Below are 17,322 nucleotides of genomic sequence, written 5' to 3'. Positions count from 1 at the left end.
TTAGAAGAAAGTAAGGCATATGGATCGCCTCCATCCGAGCCGTCCTCGTGCAGCATAAAATCTCATAGTTTTTACTATTTTCTCTTGGTTCACTGCCCCGGGAAACTAGCAGTGGTGATAAGGCATCTGAGCTGTTGAGAGCAAGAATGGTACATGCGCCTTTTTTGGGTTTTTGTATAAGTTGATGCAGAACGTAATAATACACCATAATATAAAAAAGCCGTGATTTGAGTTATAGCTAAAACAATTTTTAGGTTTCCTCTTCCACGATTTTGAAGTAGAATACTTCTCTCAGGAAGTTCGGCTACATAGGGATGTGAAATGAAAATCTAAAACCGAAAAAAGTGAAAAATATGTCCAATTTCAAATGCTAATAAATCGGTTAGTATTCGATGGATTTCCTTCGTTCTTGCAGCAATTGATTGGAAAATCTTGTAAGTTTCTTCCCAAAGTAAGATAATTGTAATTTTATTATTCACACTATTGTAATATTGAAAATAGTCAAGCCTTGTCAAAACGAAAAATTCGACCTCTGATTGGTCGTTATATGCTTGCTTCCCAAGCACGGTCGACAGGATCATATACCTTGCAATTGAAAACATGCTATTTGGCCTATATGGGAGCCTGTTTCAGCCAGAGCCGCTCATAATAGTTCTAGACAGCGACAACAGCAGTCGTCCTCCCTCAGCAGCAGCACTAGCTCTGTGGTTGGTCACCACGTCTCAGGAGCAGCGCGGTTTTTCTCAGCGTGTGTCGCCAGACAGCCATTATTCCCCCCGTGTTGGGGCAGCATGAAGATTGCCATCAGGAAATCCAATTTTGGAAATCAAAATGCCTTTTTTAAGGCAAATAAACAAGTCATTGAAAGTTAATAATTTTTGTCAACGCAAGCAAGCATTCTGTGTTGCATCCTAACAATTTAAATTTGTTGCACCCGTCTAATTTACTGAATGTGAAATAGCTTCCACAGTGCATGTTGTCCGTGTTTCTTAATTCCCCCAATGTTAGGGCAGCTCAAAGGTTGTAATTAGCAACCGATTTTGAACCGCAACATGCTTTTTTCGAGGCAAATAAAAAAATAATCGAAGGTTAATAATTTTCTGGCATCAACACAAGCAGACATTCTGTGCGGGATGCAATCAAATTCTGTTGTAGTTGTCTAATTTTTACTTTATTTAGTAAACTCCCCACTGTAGGGGCAGCGCAAACGCTGCGATCAGCATAACCGACATTGAGTAATAAACAGCCCTGTTAGAACGCATTCACAAAAGCAGTTAGTTCGACTATGCAGAGCTAATATGAAGACGATTCAATCAATCAGCGTAAACAGAATTTCGTCGTTTCCCAGCTGCCAAGTTGCAACATGATGCAACACGCAACAGCGAGCAAACGAAACCGCTTGATGTTACAAACCGCAATAAGATACGGGTTAAAACCGTTGCGTGTGTGAGAGCATCATCGGAGTTTATTCGCTGGATACACTATCTACTGTCTACTAAACGCAATAATCTGCTTACATGCGACACGGGGACGGGAACATTTTCTTCAACGAAGCAGCACAACACGGCACAAAACATGTTATTTTGTTGCTTCAATGAGAGTGCTATCGGTCCGGCTCGACAAGAAATCATTTTTGTGCATCCGTGCTACGAAACTGAGGAATAACTTTAGAAACTGAAAAAAGAGGTGGAGCTTATCAAATGATCGCTTTGAGCCGGAATGAAGTCACACATATTTTTCAAGTTATATCATTCCACCACGTACGTAAAATAATTCATTCCTATTTTCATCCCTGTATAAGATCCTGTTTTAGTCGAAGCCGCTCATAGTAGTTCTGAACAGCGACGACAGCAGTCCTCCCTTAGCAGCAGCGGGAGCGAGCAGTGGGTACCATCGATAGCGGATAGCGGCCACAACTGTGGCATGGCTGTGAATAAGCGTAGCAGTTTCAGCGGATCTCACCATCGACAGCCGCAGGGCCAGCAGATGCAGGTACAGCGGATACCAATGGCGGCCACAACTGTGGCATGGCTACGGTTAGCGTTGCAGGTGCTCAGCAGTTGGGCCAGCGTATAGCGGCCACAACTGTGGCATGGCTATGCATAGCGTAGCTGTTGCAGCGGGTATATTAGCATCGATAGTAGCAGGGTCAGCTGATGCAACGACACTCCCTTCACTAAAATGCTGTTTCAGTGTGGTAGCGGAAGCAGCAGGCTTGCATGAAGTGAATACATCAGCCAGCAACTTTCTCTAAGGCCTCTGCCATAGTAGACGCGAAAAGCGGCGCGAACCGATTCGCACGGCCGTAGGTTAATGTACAGCTCTACTGATGGCTGTACATTAACCTACAGCCGAGCGAATCGGTTCGCGTCGCTTTTCGCGTCTATTATGGCAGAGGCCTAATGGGAAAGTTGGATCATTTTGTTCAGAAGAATATTATTGTCGGTAATATTGCATAGATGCGATTGCGTAAACTCGATTTTGAATTGAACAATTGTTCTTTTGAGAACAAATAAAACACTAATTTGAAGAGTTAATAGCTTTTGGTACTAATAGCAGTATAGTGACAGCCTCAGCGGTAGATGCAGATGCAGCCCGTACTTCCCTGAGGCCGATGTTAAGGTAAATGGGAGCAGCACGGCGATACAGTTCGGGTTATGCTGAGACGCGCGTCATTTTTCGTTGTTGATGTTCCCCACATGAAACGACGCGCTTTCGTATGATAGCGGTGGTATTAGCGGTAGATGCATTTGCCAACACTTCCTCCAGTAAAGCCGTGTCTAGTTTTCAATGTGAAAACACCTTTCTCATTGTGTTGACCGTGCGCCTTAGTCCTCACTATCAAGGTAACACAGAGATGTAAGATAAACACTACATCCTATGATAAATTGAACAATTGTCCTTATAAGGACAACAAATGAATTAATGAAGATTTAATTTTGAATTAGAATACTTCTCTCAGGAAGTTCGGCTACATAGGGATGTAAAATGAAAATCTGAAACTGAAAAAAGTGAGAAAAATTAATCGATTAGAAAATCTTCTAAGATTCCTACCAAATGCATGAAATTGCAATTTTATCATTCGAACTATTGTGCTATTGAAAACTCTTAAGCCTTGTCAAAACAAAATTCGACCTCTGATTGGTCGTTATACCGCGCTTTCCCAAGCACGGTCGGCAGAGTTATGGTCCTAGTAAATTGTGAAAGCATCATTTGGCCTATATAAGAGCTTCATCAGATAATAAACAAACATTTCATCGGATATTAAATTGAACAACTGAAATTTGAAGAACACAAATGATTATTTGAAGAGTTAATATTTTCTCGTTTTGCGCTTTAATTCAAAGTTAATTATCTTCATCTACATGCATACTCTGACTATTATTACGTGTTTGCGTCGCTTAGTGTTGAGCTACGGTCATGCAGAACGCAAATAACGGCGCGATGCGATTCGGCAAGACGAAATCTGTTGAAATGTATAGCTCTACTTCGCCTTAAAAAGAGCTGTACATTTCACCACGGTAAGGCGAATCGCATCGCGCCGGCATTCGCGTTCTGCATAACCGTAACCTTTGTTCCGTTCCCGTTTAATGATGTCGTATTAAATGTGCATATTACAATTCGGCAGCACTTCAACTTCTCATTTGCACAAAATTTAAAAATATTCAATGAACTTCATTCAAAATATCAGACAAAAAGAAATTACAATACTGCCAATGAACGGTCAACGTTTATTTACTAGAAAAAATGACTGACACGCAAGCAGCCAGGTTATCTTTCTTGTAAAAGTATTCTACTTCAACCTTGCGGTCGTGGCTTTGCATACAACCTTCTTGTGATTTTTTTTTGGATCCGGAGGGCACCGGTAGCCTACCAAAAGTTGAATTTGGGTCCATCGTGTAGTTATTTTCGGCCAAATAACAATCCTAAAGATACCAGGGTGTTTTCCTTTGAATTGGCCCCAGTCGATCTAGATTATGTAAAATTTCTTCTGTTACCAAATACATATTATAAAAACTAGCTCCACGAAGTGACAGAACTCCTTAACAGAAAGGTCATCATCCTATTGTGCTCAATCACTTAGACAACTCTGCCTAAGACATGCATATTCTATGTCCTAAAATCAGAACTCGTTATGTTTTCATGTACTGTCTTTTGAAACCTTTTCAGCACTAAACAGTTATTTTGGAAAAAATGTTGAAAATTATTTACTATTCGAGTGTTTTCGTTCATCGCGTCTCCTGAAAAACTTACTTAATGGTAATGTACGGCTCATACCAAGATTTCTTTTCTGATCTATTGATTGCTCTCACCTTCCCGCTTACGATCAGCAGCAGTAAAATCTTTCGATCGGCCGAATTGTTTCTTCACTGGAATAAAGTCTTTTGTTTATTTGCTAAACGTTGCTTTTCGATACCGACCACGGGTGTTCTTAGTTCTGGTTCGATTGCGGTGGAGTAAATTAGGCCCTAAAAGGAGCACCAAGGCTATCCAAGATGCGTAGTCAAGGGTCCGAACAACGACATTTTAAGATATCAGTTGTTTATGTTGACTCACGACTGCTGTTTCGAAAGGTTTTACCCAAAAATGTGACTTATGGATAAATTATTCTATATCAGAAAAACGATTAGTTTGATTAAAATAGTGTTTTCGGCACAGTTGCGGTTCTAGAAAAAAAGCACTGCAAAAAAAATTTTTCTTAGTTCCAAATTTAACAAATGTCTAAAAAACTACCTTTTTTGAAAAATCTGATTTTTCTACACATTATACATTAATTTAAAAAAAAAAATCTATTTGAGCCAAAATAGTTTGTTTGATTTATGTGAAGTCTTCAGCAAAGCTGTAGATTGTATTTTTGTCATTCGAGCAAAATATACAAAATTTTAATAGGATAATTGTAAATTGAATATCCCCCAAAGTACACTTTTTGAAGATCTATTTTTTTTTACAAAAACACAAATAAATTCACCTAGTGGTGAGACCCAGCCTTTTTCATTCAAACTTATTATTTGTTCAAATAGAATTACACAACACTTCCGTTTAAAAAAAATACTCCTTGAAAATTTTCGCTGGATTTATTTTCCACTTTGAATACCGAATTTCTGGCAGCCAACAGCATAACTATAACGAACATTCAAAACCTAACATTCACACACATATGTGCATACATTAACACTTACACATGCAAATACCATGAAATAAATATGTTTCAAATACATCATGCGAAAAATCCACTGCCGACTTATTCTATTGCTCACCCCTAACTACACACACTGCTGTGCAGGCGTTGTTTATGCGACTGAAAGAAATGTCTCATCACATACAGGAGAGTCAGCTGACACTGATAACTCTTATAGACCTATGTGATAGAGACCAAAGCCAGTCTGAGTCATGCCTGCAAGTGCAACACAACAACGGAAGGTGCTCCGTAGGGCTAAATTTTTTCGAAATAATTTCTATCTTTAACAACGGCTTTTGCCCGTTAACATTCAAGTTCATTGAAGGTATAGACAGTGTGTGCAGCCAAAGAAGCGAAAAATAGGCAAACTGAAAATATGATACAGATTTGGAAGAACATACCGCATCCAGACGGGACTTGAACCCGCAATCTCCCTAACTACTTCACTGGTTGCCGGAGTATTTCCTTAAATGGCCAAATTCTGCCTAGTCTGGTTATAGTATACCAATAAATTTGAAAAATGTTGAGGCCACATATTTTGATCGTTGCTATAGTTTTAAACAGTCTTCGAGCTACTTTCCTTCCCATAACTTTTAAACCACATGCTTAAACATTATGATGGTTTCGAAGACAAGTTTATTTGGTCCATTGAATCCAACTTTGTTCAGGTCGGTTGTGTAGTTTCTGTGGTGCCTAATTAAGTTTTGTGATTTTAACAATTTGATACATAACGGACAAAGTTAAAGTCCGATAACAGTGTAATTAAATAGGATTGTATTTCGCAACTAGATCTTTTATTTCAGACTAATCTAATGAAAATCGGTCCAAACATTCTGAAAAAATTGAGTGAGGTTAAGCAGTCTTTGGGATACGTTTCTTTACAAAATGTGATTTCTTTCTTTTATACATATCTTTTATACATAATTTTGAACCACATGTCATTAGTTGAGGATTTTCAAGACAGGCACCAGTTTTGTTTAAATTGGTTGTTTATTTTCAGAGATAATAAAATTTCGTAATTTTCACATTTTGATACACGGTGCCTAAACTGAAAATCCGATTACAATGAAGTTCAATAGGGTGTTATGAGGCCACTAGACCTTTCATTTGCAACTAATTTCGTAAAAACCGGTCTAGCCATTTCTGAGAAAAGTGAATGAGAAAAAAAGTTGCACATACACACACACACACATACACACATACATACATACATACAGAAAATGCTCAGCTCGTCAAACTAAGTCGAGTAATATACGAAATTTGACCCTCTGGAGCACTTTCATACCTTTAGTTTTTTCAGTGATTGCTATACGTTTCTAGGAGAAAGGCAAAACTATACATTATCCCTTTGCTGATGCTTGTTCGAATCTGGTAAAATAAAAACTAAATCACTAATGATCTATAAAATAAAACATTTTTTTCATTTTTTTTCATGGAGATGTTATGGGAGAGACAAAATTACTATCTACAACTTTACCGAAGACACTTTACCGATCAAACAAGCCGTTTCGACGCTGGACATATTTTTTCCATTATTAGACCCCCCACGCAGTATATTATCCCATAACGTTCCCCCGTATTTTGTGCTGAAATAGATCAAACTTTAGGATTACTTCCAGCGCCAAGGTTTTATTGATGACAAAAAATATTTTAACGTTTCAACGGTTTCTTTCATTGATATAGTGTCTTCGGCAAAGTTTACCCTAAAATTTTATCCTACACTGTAAACAGAATCCATTAAAATATTTGTTTATCTTTGACTTTCTTAGTTGTCATTCAACCATATTCGAACAAGCTTTAATTTTAAGCTAACAACGTGAAATTTTGTAAAAAGCTTTAAATTTTTAAAGAGTGGACTTTCGCAGATATTAAATTAAAAATTGTTCTTTTAACTCTTACTCAAGAAGATTTTTTTTCATCTCACGTGCATATGTTTTTTCGACGCCATTTTGTTTTAAAGGCAAATATCAAAATTCCTGTTTTTTCGTTCACATGTAAACATTTTCTTACCCAACTTAAAAAAATAGATTTCAAATGGGACAAAAACTGAGCTCAAAACGGCGTTTCTACGAGAACGGTTTGGCATGGTTTTGGTATAAAACACAAAGCAAAATAATATCGAGTATGTAGAGCATTAATGGTAATGCGCTAATATCTAAAAGTAGTAGTTGAATTATGTTTTATATTGAGTAAAAATGTCCCAGAAATCGATTGGTAGGTGTCTGTTCCACGTAAAATGTCAGCAACATGTTAGTTTTTCCTCAATTTTTCCTACAATACTAAAAAAGGTTTATCTTGACGTTAGATTAACCTATTTGAAATCTGTTTAACGTAATATCAAGAGTGTAAGCGCAACTTAAATATACAATAACAGTTTGTCTTCACATGATCCTAACCTTTTTGTGAGAAGGGGGTTTTGACCAGGACCGGTCATCCTCGCGACTTCTTTCTAAAACCGCAATTTCATTGCCTATAATTTCACCGCAGATGCAATTTCAATCAAACAAACCGTTTTTCTGATATAGTTTTTTTTTTTTCATCAATCACATATTTGGGTAGAAACTTTTGAAACAGTATTAGTGAGTCAACATGAACAACTGATATCATTAAAAATGACCTCTTTATCATAACAGAACAACTGTAAAAAGTTTCAGCCTCCAGGGTAGGATTTATTGCTTGCCATGATCTTACGGTTCCAATTTTAAAAGGTGTCTCATCACTACCGAAACTATCGTTAGTCCGTTTTGATAGGAACATTCAAATGCAAGACCTGGCCACGCTTCGGTTTCGCTCCCATTTTTCGCAAATTCTTCGATGTGGTTACGTCTTGAGCAGAGGAGAGCCGCTTGAGGCCTGGATAGTTGTGTTAAAAGTTACGAATTTGTCGTTTGTTTGTCATTCTGCACCGCTCCAACTAGGTCAAGGGCAAAACCGTTGCCGTCCACTAAATCTCTGAGCTTTGTTATGAAATGGCGAAAAGCCACAACCAGAGCACGTTCCAACAATAAGGTCAAACTCTAATAGCCCCGAACCCTGCAGCCTTCGAACGCGTTTAAGCCGGATCTGTTGTCGAAACACATCAAACAATATGCTGGCTGGTGGGAATGACATGAAAGCTAAATCGAATTAAAAGATGGGGGCAGAGCCAGCGTTCATTCGGTCGTACGTAGATACGTACGTTTGTTTCCAGTTGTTCCAGTAGCTGCCAAAGACACGGCGTGCGGTATCGGTAACCACAAACCGTGATCGGGTAAACTTTGGCAGGAAAAGCCTCCTGATCAAAGGAATACACAGAGTCGCTCGCTGACAGAAGCCAGAAAACACAAACGTGCACAAGGCGACGATGGTGTCGGTTCTTGCATCAAATCTCGCTGGCAACCCACCCGAACGGGATCTGCCAACCCGTGCCACCGGCAAAATGTGTTTATTCGACGGGTGTCATTGGTAGCTTTTGTGTTGCGCTGACTGTTTTTCGGCGGGTGGCGAAATGCCGAAAGAAAACGTCGCCGACAGAGCACTGCCACGACAACAAAGAATGTTGCCGAGGCGAGAAAAACTGTTGAAGTTTGAGAGAACAAACAGTGGCAAACAAACATCCTGGCATCGAATGCCGTCAGCCGCATCCTTTTTCTTCCCGGCAGCGAGCGGCGTGTGGTTTCCAGCAATGTGCGTGTGCGAGGAGAAGCCATAGAAACTCCGAGAGGGGGATATTTGCGCACCAGCGGTTTGTTGTGGGGCGTAGAACGCACGTCTGGTCATACCCATCCCGGATACACTTGGCGACACAAAAGGAAATACATACGACGGGGTTCGAACTCTGTGCTAGTTTAAGAGAAACAAGCTTTTGTTTGTCTATTTTTTTCGTGTTATCGCTTGCGGTTTGCAGAACAAAATTTGCTTCACTCTGTATAGGTAATAATGTTCTGCATGACATTGTAAAAAGCGAACTTGGTTTTGTACCGCAAGTAGCGGGGGTAATTATGCATTCTTCGATTGTCATTTGGGCAGAACTGGAATCGGCTCGATTCAGCACTTGCGTTGGCGACTTCTACCACGGCTTTCGTTATCGGGCGTCAATCGATGCCACTAATAAGCTAATTATTCGATTAATTAGAGATAATTTTCCGTCAAACTCATCAAAATGCAACCGGTCGAAGCATTAAGTGAGTCACATAGCGACAATCAGTGCGCGTTAAGCGATGAGAAATACGCAGGGCACCCAAGGCACCCGTGACCGTTTAACGGGTTCATGGATTCGTGCCTGCACATGCGGGGGTAATATTATATGCACCCGGTATCCTATCTGAATGCTGAATTATTTATCATTATGGAACAACCGCAAAACATTGCGTCAATTAGATAATAGCCGATGTGAGAGCAATCGTCGTAAAAACGTAACACTCCTAGGATGAAAGTCGAGGTTGTACGGTTGACTCGTTGAGGCTGTCATAAGGGTAATATCTATCACATTATGGCTGGGAACGATATCTGATTTCGAATGTTATTCCGGTTATAACAGTTCAATTTTGATATGTCACGTGTAATTCTCTTTATGCCACCAACTAATTGAAATGTGTAACGAAAGATGTTCCCTTTCACATCTTGGGGTAATTATTCGCAAATCTGTAATGTTTTTGGCATTATATTGGAATAAAAATTTACAACCTTTCATCAAAATTATTTAAGCTATAATGATGTTTCAGATTGTGCTGCTGTTAATTCGTATCAGCAAGCAATCGCACCCAAAAGTAGCAGCTGTGAACTAATTTCTTAAGCTGTGCTTTGTGTCCTTTTTTGAACCAGCGCATATTTTATCGCTCCGCATTGCAGTGTCCTGTGAGCCGTGTTGCATAATTTGGTGCAGATTTGCCCAGTTGTTCGGCCTTCGTAATCGCCATCGGAAGCTCCCAGGAAAAAAATCACGCTACTGCACCTTTTAACAAACCAACTCAAACAAACACAATTCCGACAATTGGCACTAGTGCTTAAATATCCGTTCCGGTGCGGGAAATCGCTCGGCCACTAGATCACGCAGCGATTTTTCGCGTATTTGATTTAATTAAAAATAAATCGAAAAGCGCTCGAGTTTGTGTTGACGGGTGCAGAATTTTTTGAAAATAAAAAAAAAACCTAGTGGCGGCAGCGAGCGAAACATTTTACTCTCTTTTGAAGAATCGAAGCGAACACCAATGGAGATTTGCTGGTGAAAAATCACAGTCATTCGGGTTAGTGGACATCAAACTGGGTATAAAGGTTTCCCCTCGAACTGTACACTGTCTCCATCCAAACCGCCTTATTGTAGGTGTTTGGGTATCACAGCGCAAATAGTGCGCGAATTGTTTGGCAGAATTTGCATGTTCAGTATCGATTGGTGAGTGAATTGCATGCAGACATAGCCGATTTTGGTTAAATTCCCCGAGCGCGATGGTACCGGTTAACACAGTAAGGTCAGAGGTTTTATTGAGAGTTTCCTAGTGCTCCACTGCACAATGAACCAGAAACAAAAAATTAGGGGGAAATTTGGCTCTAGAGCTCTATAGCAAAATTTTAGAGAAAAACTTACTTCTGCAAAGTTGTTACATATGCTAAAGCGTTTATAGAAAAATTATCAAAAATTAGGGTGACCAAAATTTTCGACAAATTTTAGTATCTAACTTATCTTTGAAGATAGAAGAAAAGTTGTTCTACAATTATATAGCTCCGTTAAAATTAAGTAACTCTGTAAAAAAAGTTTTACTCTATCTTTGAAAACATCCGATTTACATAGAAAAAACACATTTTGTGGTCTAACTTTATAATTTTTATTTTTATCTTTAAAAAACACATTTTATGCTCTAACTTTATAATTTTTATTTTTATCTTTGAACTGTTTTCGAACGACTATCAGGGCTTTTTAAGAGAAACAGTTTGCAATGCTGACATCGTGAATATCTCAATTCTACTCAAAGTTTTTAATGTTTTTCATAAAAAAATGTGCGTTATTTATGGTTTGTCATTCTTTTTGGGGCAAACATAAAAAATATCTTTTGTTTTCTATTTGAAGGGCACATTTGACTCTATAAATGAAGAAATTTTTAAAAATATGTGATTTCTTAAATTTGAGTAAATTCAATTTCAAAACATGACAAAAATTGCAATATTTTTATGTAATATGCATATCAAAGCACACTGTTTTTTGTAGTTTTTCCTAAACCTAGAAGTAATTACCTTTATTTTGACCCTAAAAGATCGAAAACCGATCAACTGGTTGAAAAGTTATGAATTTTTGAAAATAAAATACATCGAATCTAGCCGTTTTTTATGATCACCCTATTTCTGAGCTAGTCCGCCTAACGACATAAAGAAATAATACGGGTTTGGTTATTTTCAACATAGATCCATCCCTGCAATTTTGAGCACAATTGAAGAACTTTCCGTGACCAATTCCGAATTAGGGTGACCATTAAAAACTTCTGTATTCGATGTATTTTATTTTCAAAAATTTTGAACCATTTGATCGATTTTCGATCTTTTGGGATCAAGTTAAATGTAATTACTTCTAGTTTTTAGAAAAAATACCAAAAAATAAACATGTGTGCTTTTATATAAATAATATATGAAAATATTACTGTTTTTGTCATGTTTTAAAATTGACTATACCCAAATTTAAGAAATAGCATATTTTCAAAAATTTCTCCATTTGTAGAGTCAAACGTGCTCTTTAAATTGAAACCAAAAGATATTTGCTATGTTCACCCCAAAAAGACTTACAAACCAAAGAAAAACATTAATAACTTTGAGTAGAATTGAGATATTCACGATGTCAGCATTGCAGACTGTTTCTATTAAAAATCCCTAAAAGTTGTTCAAAAACAGTTTCAAAATAAAAATTAAAATTAAAAAGTAAAAGCGAAAAATGTGTTTTTTTTTCTATGTAAATAGGATGTTTTCAAAGATAGAGATAAACTTTTTTTTACAAAGTCACTTGAAATTAAGGGAGTTATAACATTGTTGAACATCTCTTTCTTCTATCTTCAAAGATAAAATAGTTTGATCTATAACTTTATCGAAAATTTTGGTCACCCTAATTTTTGATTATTTTATCTATAAGCGCTTTAGCGTATGTAACAACTTTGTAGAAGAAAGTTTTTTTCTTAAATATTGCTATAGAGCTCTAGACCCAAATTTCCCACTAACTTTTGTTTCTGGACCATTGTGCACTGGCTCCGTGTGGGATTGAAACATTTGTTAACCAACAAATCGTTTCAGAAACAATTTGTTTAACGTAGTCTATTCTAATAAACAATAAAGTCAGTATGAGAAGGCTAGACCACTAAGTGGAGTAAATTGTATTTTTACTGCTAATATTTGGATGATATTTCTGAATAACTAATATTTTCCCATCCATGGGTTAGTATGAGCAGATTGCTTCCCAAATTATTTCAGTCGTTTAGTACAAACATGAATACGAAAGTGGATATGACAGTTTCAACTAATAATCATGGAATCCAATGTTTCGCTATTTTGGTAGCTTTCCCCTGTCTGCATGCTTGCATGCGAGATGCATGCCTGCAGACGTACAACCATTTGGCATAAATTCTCATTTTTCTGAAACAAGCACAAACGGCCTCCTCTGTAATCTGTTTTCATTTCGGATGTCCCACACATGGCAGCCTGCCGCAAGTAGGTACGATGCGGGAGAGATCCATTCTTGCTGCGGGTCGAGCGAGGTGGTGCCCTTTAATCTAAATTCTGATGCCGGTGCTGGTTGCCCTCGTGCCGATGTGCGCTGCTGCAAGGAGTTCACCAAATCCAACGGCTCGGAAGCTGGCGATAGCATTTTAGCCAATCATCATAGCTTTCCAGCTTCTGGTTTGCGGCATTTCTCGGTCTTGTATGTAACCGGAGGGTGTTAGAATCCATCCGGGGAAAAACATATTTATGAATGATACAGGATGCGGGGACTGGAGCAAGAGCCCGGAGAAGGATTCGGATAATGATATTGTTATTGTTTGCGGAATGAGAAAACATAGCGTCTTAGTCTTGATGCTGATCTCGTGTTTGTTCTGGATGGTGCTGGAAAGTTTCAATGGATTTCATCAGAATAAAGAAAATCAAGGGAAAAATTTAGAGTAAGTAAGTTTTCAGTCAAGCAAATTCCGTTGAGTAGAGATACTTGTATTTTCTAAAAAAGTGGATTTATATTATTTTGTATATAATAGGAAACTTTTTAGAGAGAAAAAATCACATCATTTACCATCAGAACGCGATCTCAGTGGGTTCCATTAATTTTGCGAACAAATATCCCATCAATGGACCCAATCCGTCTGCTTCAATCACCAGTGGAACGTACGCCCAAATTGTCTCATTCCTTGCATCATTCCACCCCGTCACATTCATCGTTCGCAAAAGAAACAAACCTAAGAATGACGCCCTAAAATTCGCTTCTTTCATACCATTTTACAGCCGCCATTCATGCAAGTAGTATAAATCATTCCTCCTTTTTATGTGAGAAGCACTGGGAAAAGCACGAAAAAAGAAACGATTTGCTACGTGCGTAATCGCATCAAACCGGTTCCGTCGTTATCGTGCTATTATCCGTCAAGTAGAAACTCGAGTGCCAAGTGTGTGACACACTTGCGTTGTCGCCCCCTCGTGCAACTGTGGTCCGAGAATCCACCCAACAGGCTTGACCATAGACCTTTGATTGCCGTCGGTCAGTGCCGCGGTTCGCAAAACTTTTGCGCTGTCAGCATCGATGCCCGAAGCTGGCTGGCTTACACTCCGGCTTGGCTTGTGTGCTCATATGGCCATCGTTCTCGGGTACGAGTGGAAAATCCGGTGGGTAATAAATATTTCGAAAATCCCTTTGCTGCTTATGCTGCACGTTTGCCTCTTCGTGACCCAATAAATCTAACATTTGGGCAGACATTCCTGATTGATGTTCGATACATCATCAGTTAGTTACTGCTCCTTTACCATCATCGACGTGGCATTCTGACAAGGTCCTGTTGTAACCTTAACAAGCAATAGGGTTCCCATCGTTCTTCCCGCTGAAATGGCAATCCATCTCGCCGTTTCCTTCAACGCTGTCAATAGAATGGAGTTCAATCCCATCGAAATGTGAAACGATCGTTCGTTCTGCAGGAGCCAGGAAATAAGCAAGGAAATGAAAATACGCTCCACAAAGTCGTCTTGGTGCTGCGTAGCCTTGCACTAAGAATGCGAAAATAATGCTCGCACGGCTGAACCATCACCATTGTCAGTATCGCCGTTTTCGTTCTCATCGTCGTCGTTGTCGTTGTCGTTGTCGTCATAATCGTTATCCGGTCCCGGGAGACATATTTAGTGCTGTCAGGATAAATCCCGCCATGTTACTGCGACGGATACGGATCAAGTCTGCCTACGGGCTGGAACAACCATACGGGAAATATTTTTACGGCCTCCTCGTTCCGGTGCGAGCCAATAGTAATAAAATAGTATCATCGTCGTCGGCATTGTTTGCACCGGGATCAGAAAACTGACCAACGAGCCATTAGACGGAAACTCGCAAGGACATGATAATCTCTTTAGCGCACACTTGGCGGTGCCGGATAAGGCTAGATTTATTGCTCCCAGTGAGCCCTAATGGGTGCCTCGTGTCGCATTGCACCGGCTGACCAGATTGCCTTGTTTTTCTCAGAAAACAATTATATGTACTTCCACCGCCAATAAATTGCTGCATTAGCGTATACACTTTTCTGACAGCCGTACGTTTGTTTTCTGCTTGTTTCCAGGTTGCTGCCAATTAAACGTCATCACGTTCGCCACAAGAGAGACGTTAGTGACATTACGGCGCAAACCACTCTGAGAGGGGAAAGTTCGAGCGCATCTCAGGTTTGTTCTGGTTTTTTATTACGTGGTGTAATTAAAGTCAGTATTATATTGCTAATCAAGGAGAATTTTGTGATAGTAATCAAAACGTGAATTGGAGGTAGGATTTCGAAACAGTTATTACACTACTAGTAAGTATATTGTTTGCGATTTTTTTTCTAGCAGAGTGAAACTATAACTATCGGACCCTCGTCTGATCTGATTTTGAAACAGTCACGTGGTCATGTAGAAGCTAGCATATCTAAAATCGAAGCATAACCTCATGCTCACTACGATACGAGCTGCGAGGGTAATCCCAGAAGTGTTTTGCCTGTAAGCTTTTTCTCGGCATAATATAGTTTCCTTACAGCTCGACTTACTTTTTTCATATGTTCGTTGTTGTTGTGGCCGGTTCTAGTGCCGAGCGATTTTTTCAACTTCAGATTTTATCATTCGAATGCTTTAGTAAGTTCATAGAATACTGCCAATTGATTGTTAACCTTTTTGAAAATAATGAAATTTATCGTGCTGGCATACTAGAAAACAGAGGCTGTAACCTTACCTACTAGTAGATGTAGTTGTTTTCTGCATCTGCAAAGGAGATTATTTTCGTTCAAACAACAGCTTGACTAGGTCAGTGCAGCAAAATGTATTTTTTATCGAAAAATTAGTTTGTAAATTGAAAGTTTATTCTTAAAAAAAAGTTTGGAATCTGTGTTATTGGGAAGATGTGACTCATTTAAATTAAATGCACCTTGCTTGTTAACATTGAGTCTGATCTTTACGAAGTGTTGATAGTGAATTAGTCCCAAGTGATTATTGCGTGGTTTAGGAGAAAAAGCTCTAGGATTATAAGGAAAAATGATTAATTGAGTTTTACAGTTATTAGATTTTTTTTGACGCTTTGCATGTACTAATGTCCTTTGACCTACCAGTAAAAATCGATATTCCTTATGTAAAAACTGTTTATTTTTTGAAATAGTTTCCAGTTATAGTATTGTACCTATTGTAGTTGCCTTTTTACATTTCTACTCCTGTTTTGTAGTACTGCGTCAAGTTATCCAAAATAGTTGTTTGTTTCCAACTCTACATCTTCATTGGAGTGCAATCACTGGCCAGAGAGAGAGAGAGAGAGAGAAATTGATTTTCGAACGGGGAAACAAGAACTAGTCGCTCGGGATTAATTTCAGGGAATACTGAGAGTGGGGAGCATAATGAGTAACAGCGTTGTCTTGGTGGAAAAGCACTTTTTATTTCGTCATATGCAGTAGGTTCGCTTTGATTTCAACGTTCAGTCGTTTCAATAATGTATGATAAAATCATTTATTGACTGTTTTACCATGTCAAAGGTTGTCGATGAATAATATACCTCGAGAATCCCAAAAAATATTAACCAACTCTTTATCGGTTATTTGCTGCATTTTTGAGGAACTTTTACGAGTGGAGACCACTCTGACGACTGTTGATTGAATTCAGTAGTGTAGTGGTGGCTACATGTTACATCCATTGTCCAGTGCTCATTTCTATTCGCATAACCAATGCCGTTTCAGCTCTAAAAATATTTTGTTATAAAGCAATCAGCTCAGGAAAAACTCCGAAAGATAGCTTTCCGGGTAGTAGAAAGGACATATCAATCATATATCTTTGACCCAAGTGCCTGTTAATGATAAAACATATTTAGAGCCAAAACGGTTTATTCGATCGGAATACTGTCTTTGGCAAAGTTGTAGATAATAATTTGTCCTTTTAGAAAAAATATACACTGTAAGAACAATAAAAATATATGTTTGTTTCTCTTTTAAGCAATTTTATTTCTCAAAGCTCAAATATCTATCAATGGTTTGCTTGAAGCGTGTAGTTTTCGTAGAAAATTTATTTCTATGAACACAAAACTACTTTATTTCTATAAGCACGAAACTACTAGTAACAGAACGGGTTTTATCAAAGTTTTATAGCGCTGTTTTGGCTTTATTGAGCGCCATAAAACTTTGATAAATCCAATATTGTTACTAGGGCTGTCTACAACTTTGCCGAAAACATTGGAGCAATGAAAATAACTGGTCTGGCTTCAATTTTTTCTTTTTCTTTCTTATTTTGTTTTTAGTTCTTCATGGTCAGACAACCATTAATGTTTAGCTGATCTATTGTTGTAGTTTTCATGAACATAATACATTTAAAAAAAAAAACTTTTTGAAATATTTAATTCAATTTTTATATTTCTTTTTGACGTCCTAAGATATACCTTTCTCTTAGAAAGGTATAGCAATCACTGGCAAAATCGAGGGTATGGAAGTGCTCCAAAGGGCCGAATG

At 38.4% G+C, this 17,322-nt stretch overlaps 1 pseudogene; it reads left to right on the top strand.

The window, feature by feature from the left end:
- The window catches only part of LOC129718509 (irregular chiasm C-roughest protein-like), a 281,965-nt pseudogene that overhangs the window by 53,234 nt on the left and 211,409 nt on the right, over positions 1–17,322 (top strand).

Source organism: Wyeomyia smithii, chromosome 1 (genome assembly GCF_029784165.1).
Source record: "Wyeomyia smithii strain HCP4-BCI-WySm-NY-G18 chromosome 1, ASM2978416v1, whole genome shotgun sequence".
NCBI lineage: Eukaryota > Metazoa > Arthropoda > Insecta > Diptera > Culicidae > Wyeomyia > Wyeomyia smithii.
The sequence above is the reverse complement of the archived record's forward strand: the minus strand, read 5'-3'. Positions and strand labels throughout refer to the sequence as shown.